Source organism: Helianthus annuus, chromosome 14 (genome assembly GCF_002127325.2).
Source record: "Helianthus annuus cultivar XRQ/B chromosome 14, HanXRQr2.0-SUNRISE, whole genome shotgun sequence".
NCBI lineage: Eukaryota > Viridiplantae > Streptophyta > Magnoliopsida > Asterales > Asteraceae > Helianthus > Helianthus annuus.
In genome coordinates this window covers 139240683-139249419 of record NC_035446.2, presented here as the reverse complement: position 1 = coordinate 139249419, position 8737 = coordinate 139240683, and the positions used below count along the sequence as shown (strand labels likewise).

The 8737-nt window shown below is 39.6% G+C and overlaps 1 non-coding gene across 1 annotated transcript; it reads left to right on the top strand.

Annotated features, from left to right (window-relative positions):
* Positions 1-3827: 3827 nt before the first annotated feature.
* LOC118486874 lies at positions 3828-3934 on the top strand. Its single transcript, XR_004880041.1, has one exon. It is a non-coding gene; the product is annotated as a small nucleolar RNA R71 (small nucleolar RNA).
* Positions 3935-8737: the final 4803 nt, after the last annotated feature.

Here is an 8737-nt window from a genome sequence, read left to right as displayed (position 1 = left end):
ACCAGAAGAACCATTGCTGTCAATTCTGTGCTCCGTGATTGTACTCTCGAGCTCAACAATCATATATTCCCGATTAATCTCATTCCAATGCAGCTCGGAAGTTTCGATGTCATAGTAGGCATGGACTTTCTTCGTGAAAACCATGCTGAAGTTGTGTGTTCCGATAAGATGATTCGTTTTGTGCTAGCTAGTGGTGATATTCTATGTGTTTATTTGAGCTCATTTAATCCTGAAAATACAAAAGGGAGATAAAAACACATTTTTTCCAACATTAGTACTAAAAAATGGTTAGTTTTATGCCATAATTGATGTAATTTATATGTTGCATTTTGTGTACATCAAATACCCCCACACTTGAATCTTTGCTTTTCCTCAAGCAAAACTCTTTATAATGTGGCTTTACACTCCCAAATGGAATGGGTGGAAGAGAAGGTTTTTGGGCTTGTCATAGAGTGTCGGGATTTCCAAGATTCATTATTGAGTTTTATTTTTATTTATTTACAATCCTATTTGTCATGATTTATTAAAAACGTTTCATAAGATAAATTACTTATTAGGGCATAACATGCCTTTTTAAAATTCTATTTATATACGAGTTCACATACCTCACGGGGGATCACTCAACACTCGACCGAAGTTGTATTTTTAGTGAATCACTCGAGAGCGGCATGGAACTTACTCCTACCATATGCTTGCCAAGTAATCAATCCTCCTCCTTTTTAACTATAGACCTTTGTAGATATCAAGAGGACTTTTTGGATGAAGGGTTAGGCTTGGGCTAAAGGTGGGTGGTTGGGTTAGTGGTTAGTAAAGGGGCGAAAAGCGTAAAAAGCGTCGGTTTTCGTAAGACTTGATATTTTTCAAAACTTTTTATTTTGATGAAGCATTTCAAACAAAGTTATTTTTGATAAACTTGTTTGTTTATTTCTTTGGCTTCATTTTCATCATTATATTATATATATATATATATATATATATATATATATATATATACATATTCAAAGTCATAAGAGAAACCGAGCTTTGTTACTAAAATAAAGGGTTTAAAAGGAAAAGGGTTTAGGTGGGTAAAAAGGGTGTTTGAAGTGGGTTAAGAAATGAAAAGGTTTAGGCTCAAAGGGGTTAACTAGGGGGATTTTGGGTAGGTGGTAAAAGAAAAAGAAAAATAATGGTGTAGAAATAAAAAGGGTTAGTCCTAATGCCTCCATCATTTACTTCCTCGGGTTTAAGTTGGTAAGGACCGGGAATGTATTGTCGTGGCAAGTTCTAGAGTTGTAAGAACCAAGCGGCTATTCACACAAGAAACGAAAAATGAGCATTTAGTTTAAAGATATGTATTTGTATGCTCAATAAAGGCTCAAAACTCACTTTTGTGGGAATGGGTTTTTATGTGATCAAGTATATATAATCAAATTTCAACTAAGTTTCTCATGCCGTTTCATAATTTTCTTATGTTGGTTCTTTTTATCACGACACTATCGGTTGTAAATTTGTAAAAATATAACCTTTTTAGAATTTTGAAATTCCCAACTTAAACTTAGACAAGTAAAAAAAATGAAATTTTTTGAAAAAAATTTGGGGTGATTAGCGGTTCCAATAGAGTTTTGTGTAAGGCTTGTTAATTAGGACTTGCAAGATTCAAAGTTTTAGCATTCCCCCCCCCCCACACTTAAGTTACACATTGTCCTCAATGTGTCCCAAAAATAAGTTTCTAGGTTGATTGAATGTGTAAAAAGGTGTGAAAAAGCAAAATTTCATGTTACTGGTACTCTGGACACGGCCCCGTGGTGTCTGGGCACGGCCCCGTGTTCAAGTGCCAGTAACAAAAGTTTGTAAAAAGAAACAGAAGCCTGGACACGGGGGCGTGTTCAATGAACACAGCCCGTGTCCAGTTACCTGAACTGGGCATTTTCTGCAGATTGTGCAGCACGGGGCCGTGTCGGGTGGACACGGCCCGTGCTGAACTTGCTGTAACGAAGAAAATTTGTCAGATGGTTCTGTTTTCGTGCATGGGGCGCTGGTGCAAGTTTCCCTTATTATCCTTCACCATCTCGAGTGTGTTTTATTCCTGAAAATTAAAATTAAACTAGAAAAGATAAAACTTAATATAAACTAAGGATAGTTCCGCGGAATGCCTTTGTGGTGCGCCACGTTTATAAGGGTCCTTGGCTAGACCCAAAACCTGGTCATATGTTACCCAAGCGGGATGTTTTGCATCCCATGCACCGTCGGAGAGCATCATCTAAGCTTGAGTCGATGACCTTCATGTAGTGGACCGGATCTTCGTCTTCTACTCTCTTTCCAACCCCAAACTTTACTTCCTCTTCCCCAAACTTCAATGTTAGTGTTCCGTCATTCATGTCTACCACTGCTTGTGCTGTGGCTAGAAATGGCCTCCCTAGGATGAGAGGGACTTCAGTGTCTTCTTCCATGTCTAGTATGACAAAGTCGGCCGGTAATACAAAATTTTCGACTTTGACCAATAGATTTTCAGCGACACCTTGTGGATATTTGACGGATCGGTCGGCAAGTTGTATGCTCATCTTTGTAGAGCTCTTTTTTCCTAGGCCGAGTCGTTTGAACATTGAAGCTGGCATGAGGTTTGTGTTAGCCCTGAGATCGGCTAGTGCATTGCGAATGGGGGATTCCCCAATTGAGCAAGGAACTGTGAAGCTTCCTGGATCAATCTTCTTTTGCGGGAGTTTGTTGAGTAGTAAGGCAGAGCATTCTTCGCCTAAGTTAACTAATTGCAATGATTCAATTTTCCTTTTATGAGTGAGGAAGTCCCTCATAAATTTTGAGTATTTAGGCATTTGAGTTAGGACTTCGATAAATGGAATATTAACATGCAATTGTTTTAATAAATCTTTGAACTTTGCGAACTGCTTATCGGTCTTTTGACGAATTAACCGACAGGGGTATGGAACCGGAGGAGCCTTAGTAGGCTCTTGAAGTGGTGGAGAGGCCTTCTCTTGTTGGGGCGGTGTTGTGCTTCTCTCAGTTGGCGGTGGTGGAGCTTCTTCGGAACCCACGGTCCGGTTTCTTAATGTTATGAGATGGACTTGTGCTTTCGGGTTGGTTTCGGTATTACTCGGTAACGCGCCTTGTGGTCTCTCGGAGAAATTTTGAGCTAATTGATTTATTTGTTTTTCAATGTTTTGTATACTAGCTTGTTGATTTCTAAAATTCAATTCCAATTGTTGAAATCGATCCGAGTTTTTCTTTTCGGTATCGGAGATGAGGCGAGATACAGTATCTTCAAGCCTTTCTCTTCCACCGTGTTGTTGAGAGAGAAATTTTGTGACTCGTTTCTTGGTTGTTGAAAGTTTGTTCGTTGGTTTAAGTTTTGTTGGTTACTACTATTGTCGGGATCTCTCCAGCCAAGGTTAGGGTGATTGCGCCATCCTTGGTTGTAGGTACCCGTTGGAGGACCTGACAGCCTAGGTCTATTATCAATGTAGTTTACCGACTCTGTTTGATCATCTAACTCTTTCATACAACTCCAATTTTCGTGTGGTCCACCACACCCTTCACAAGCCATAACCGAGGCGGTTTTTGTCATTTCTAATTTTTTGATTTTTGAAGAAAGGGCCTCGATCTGGGCTTGTAAAGAGGTGCTTTCATCAACCTTATGGGCGCCCGGGGCAATAGATTTATTGCCTCGGGGGGTGTGCCACTGAAAATTGGTTTGAGCAATTTCCTCAATTTGATTATATATTTCATTTGGGCGGTGATTACCTAAAAGTCCCGCAGAGCTAGAGTCAAGTGTCTGTCTTGTGTGTGGTAACAACCCGTTGTAGAACGTGGATACTTGTTGCCATACCGCAAGACCGTGATGAGGACACTTTCTTAGTAGCTCCTTGAACCTTTCCCAAGTTTCATATAAGGATTCCCCATCCTCTTGTGAATATGTATTAATTTCAGTCATTAATTTAGCCGTTTTAGCAGTAGGGAAATACTTATATAGAAACTTTTGGGCCAGTTCATCCCAGGTGTTTACCGAGCCAACTGGGAGGGCGTTGAGCCAAGCCTTAGCTCGGTCTTTTAGTGAAAATGGAAACATTCGAAGGCGATGGCGTCGTTGGATGCTCCATTGATCCGAAAGGTATCACATATTTCTAAGAAATTAGTAATATGAAGATAGGGATCCTCGTCCGCAAGCCCATGGAAGGTTGCGGAGTTTTGAAGCATTTGTATCAAATGTGGCCGAAGTTCGAAGTTGTTGGCTTCAAAATTCGGCGCATTGATAGCGGCGCCTAGATTACCTACGGTGGGACGTAGGTAATCCATGAGAGTACGTTGGTCCGCCATTGGAAGTAGGTCCCCCGAAACTTTCTCTTGATTTTTAGCTTTGAGTCGTTTGCGTAGAAAGCGTTCGGGTTCGTCTAGGGGTTCTTTTATGTCTCTACTGGAACTGGAGCTCATACACTATGTGGAAAATTCGAATGTGGCGCCTGAGTTCCAAATCCTGAAATAAAAACAGAAAAGAATGTCGGTCAGAAGATTCACCACGGCCCCGTGCTCAGGTGAACACGACCCGTGGTCGGAGGTACAGTGATTGTTTCCCGGACCCCTGTTACTGGGGAGTTGGACACGGCCCTGTGTTGCACCGACACGGCCCCGTGCTCAGCTCTCTGTAACTCGGAAAATAAAAACTGCCAGTGACAATGCTGAACACGGCCCGTGTCCGACCAGGCACGGCCCGTGCTGAGCTCTGCAGAAGCTGAAAAATTACGGAAATCATAAAAATAAAAGAAAAATTTAGAAAAAACAATAAGTCGTTGATTCCTAACTTTCTTAAAATCCTTGTGTCCCCGGCAACGGTGCCAAAAACTTGATGTGCGTTAGGTGTGATATATATTAGGTGTATATTTTAAACTCGTTTACACTTCTTAGCCAAGTTTTAAATTTATAAAACACGATATTTACTAACACTAAACACACATATGGGCAAGTGCACCCATCGTGGACGTAGTATAGTGTTGGTAAGATACCGAGGTTGTCCAAGGACACAAGAGTTTTTAGTACCGGTTTATCCTCAACGTCTAATCAAATCAAAAGTTAGAAAAAAGGTTTTAAACTAGAAAAATAAAACTAACTAAAATGCTGAAAATAAAAAAAAGTAAAAACAGATAGACAAGATGAATCACTTAGATCCGACTCGTGTGTAGTGTAACCTTTGATTATTTCCTCACTTTTGCACATTTTAAGAGATTATCTTAGTTATTGCAGTAGGCCCCTCTTTTGAAGGCGACGTTACCCTCAACCCAGTAGTTTGAGTCAGCAAGGATACAATCCTAAAGGGTCGGATTATTGAAAGATAATTAATTAAGTTATTAATGCATAATGTGGTAGGCCCCTCTTTTGAAGGTGACGTTACCCTCGGTTAAGTAGTCTGAGTCAGCAGGGATACAGTCCTAAGTAGCCGGGTTAAAGTTTTAATAATAGTTTAACTTATGAGGGGATCAAAGAGTTTGGACCCCGCCATCCAATACCGGTGGGTATTGAAGGAGGTCCTACTAAATTTGACCCAGGTCCTTTGCAGGATCTATACACTGAACAATGGCAAGACTCTTACCAAACCGTTTCCTTAACCCCCGACCAGGTAGCCAACATATCTCTATATAGATCGTGGAGATATGAATGGTGAAAATCTTTTATTTTATATAGATAGTAAAATAATGCCAAGACACCACGGACAAACGATAAGGAAGAATCACCTTCAACATAAGAAACTAGTTATTAAAGTCATTAATACATAACCAAATAAAAAGTGCGAAAAGATTAAAAATAAAAAGTATTACACTAAACACTTGTCTTCACCAAGTGATGTAAGAGACTTAGGCAAACATGGCCTTTGATTGTCAAGAACTCTTACGATCAATCTTGGATCCCGAGACGACTCACACACTCTATGATGGACAATGGATTATGGTGGTGGATGATGGTGTTGTGATGGTGGTGGGTGGTGGGTGAAGTGTGAGAGAGGTGGTGTACCAAGGGATGAGTTGCAAGTGAACCAAGCACTCCTATTTATAGGCTGAACAGAAGCTCGGGCATGGCCCCGTGTCCATCCTCCTCTCTTTCTTCATTAATTGCATTTTGTCTGCATTAGTTGACCAGACCCCCGTGTCCGCTGAGCACGACCCCGTGTGCAGAAGCATATCTGTACTATCAAGATTTGCCTGGATTTCGCGAATCTTATAGTTGACCACAGCCCCGTGTCCGCTGAGCACGGCCCCGTGGTGGGCGATGGAAGCTTCTACAACTTTGTCTTTTTTGCTGACACTTGGGCACGCCCCCGTGCTCAGTGAGCACGGGGCGTGTTTAGCCTTTTGTTCTTTTGTTTTGCTTGGGAAGATGCTGTCGGGGGGTCGGGCATGCCACGTTTGTTCCTTTTCTTGTATTTGTGTTAGATTTAGCTGCCTTTTTGCTTCTTTTGTTTATTTGAGCTCATTTAATCCTGAAAATACAAAAGGAAGACAAAAACACATTTTTTCCAACATTAGTACTAAAAAAGGGTTAGTTTTATGCCGTAATTGATGTAATTTATATGTTGCATTTTGTGTACATCAATAACACATATGGTTTGTCCGGGTAAATTCTTGTGTGATATCTTTCGGTTTCTGATAGTTGTAGTACGGGTTTATCTTGCTGATATTATTTTCAATATCAAAATGATTTCTAGGAGTAACACATATGGTTTGGCCGGGTAGATTCTTGTGTGATATATTTCAGTTTCTGATAGTTGTAGTACTGGTTTATCTTGTTGATATCATTTTCAATATCAAAATTAATTGTGTATCAATCATTTTTCGTCTAATATAATAAAACTTGATTGTGTTCAACCAATCGATTGTAGGATCGTCATACATAGATAGGGGCAACAACATTCGTGATTTAAAAAAAAATATGTTTCAGTTAATTACACAGATAGTCTTATAGTAACATCTTTGAATACTACTTTTTATAATAAGTTTGGATTCTATGGTTTCGATTTTGTAGCACCTTTGAGTATTAAGGCTAACTGCCATTAATTTTTCTGTTAAATAAGTGTAAAATGACTAAAATACCCTTATATAGTTAGAGGGAACCCGAGCTTGTTACAAAAGAAGTTAGTACTCAAATTTGTTAATTTCAATAAACCACAACGACTATCTGTAGCAATTTCAGGCTTCCTCTATTTATATAGCAGGTTCAGGTTCCCTCTAATTATATACCCTTATATAATTACATAGATAGTCCTTGTGCTTTATTGAAAATAACACCTTTGAGTACTAACTTTTTTTTGTAGCGGATTAAGTTCCCTATTATTTTATAACGGTATTTTAGCCGTTTTACATTGATTTAACATAAAAAGTAACGACAATTAGCCTTGATATTCAAAAATGTTATAAAATCGAAACCATAGAACATGAACTTGTAAAAAAAAACTAGTACTCAAAAGTGTTACTTTTAATAAACCACAAAGACTATCAATGTAAGTGTCACAACCCCTGATCCCACCCTGGGAGCGGGGGCCGTGAGCCTGTTTCGGTGGTATCCTGTTATTGTCTAATTTGGAAGCGGAATTTACATCAGGATCGTAGTTAGGAAATATTTTATCAGAGTAAAATACCACATTTTCATAACATTAAACACATGGGTAAAACCCAAGTTTTCAGTACACACATTTTCATAGGGATACACCCTATTTTTATTTAAGAAAAACATCTATTTCTTTTAGGTAACTCTATTGCCACTTTTCCAAGCCTTCAGTGTTGTCCAGCTGGCTTCTATTTGGCTTTCACATTTTGTTACCTGAAACGCGTTTTAAAAATATTTTATCAGTGGGAAATACTGGTGAGTGAATCCCAGTTTAATCAAGTTTTTAATAAAAACCATAGTACAGTATTGAGGGCGCATCCGCAATTACATTTGTTTCCAAGATATAACAATTAACATCCGTGGTACTGTCATACTCAACTTGTGGAATTGTTACCCCTCCAGTAACAAATTTTGTATACAAAACCCCAACATACCCACGATAATTATATTCTTACAAATACTCAATAACTGTTTGGTATATATTTAATTAAGTGAGGTTTTGTAAAAACAATTTGCAAAAAGGAGATTACTCACATTGCTGTCTTAGATTATCCGTAAGGATTTCCTGATGACAATCTATAAATTACACAAATGCACGCGTGTTAGTATAATAACCCATTTTAACATTAGTAATACCCTCCCCGAGACGGCATTCCAACGACTACGTCGGGCAGAACCACGACAGCCGTTACGGAACCCTAGATCAATCGGGCAGAGTATCTAATACGTCTCCAGGGGTTATGATACTTACATCGGAGCAGAACCTCGCTATTTAGGGGGATATTAGACCCGTATATTATGCCTACTATCAGATTTTCGTGATTGAGAAAAGAAAGTGAGCGAGTTCGACTGAAGATCCGAGGCCCTCTATATATAGTGCTGATTTTCGGGTTTCTCGCGGCCCGCGTAAATGTAAGCTTAGGCTTACGCGGCCCGCGTCGTAGGGGGTCTAGGCCGTAGCTGGTCCGGGTCATCACGTAGGTTCAACAGGTGTTATGACACGTGTCATCTCCGGGGTTCGCCTGACCTTTAAGTTGTCGCGGCCCGCGTAGGTGTAGCCTAAGGGCTACGCGGCCCGGGAGCACACCAAATTTCATTTTTTTAATTATTTTTATTAATATTTAAGGTATTCAGGGACCGTTTTCACGTA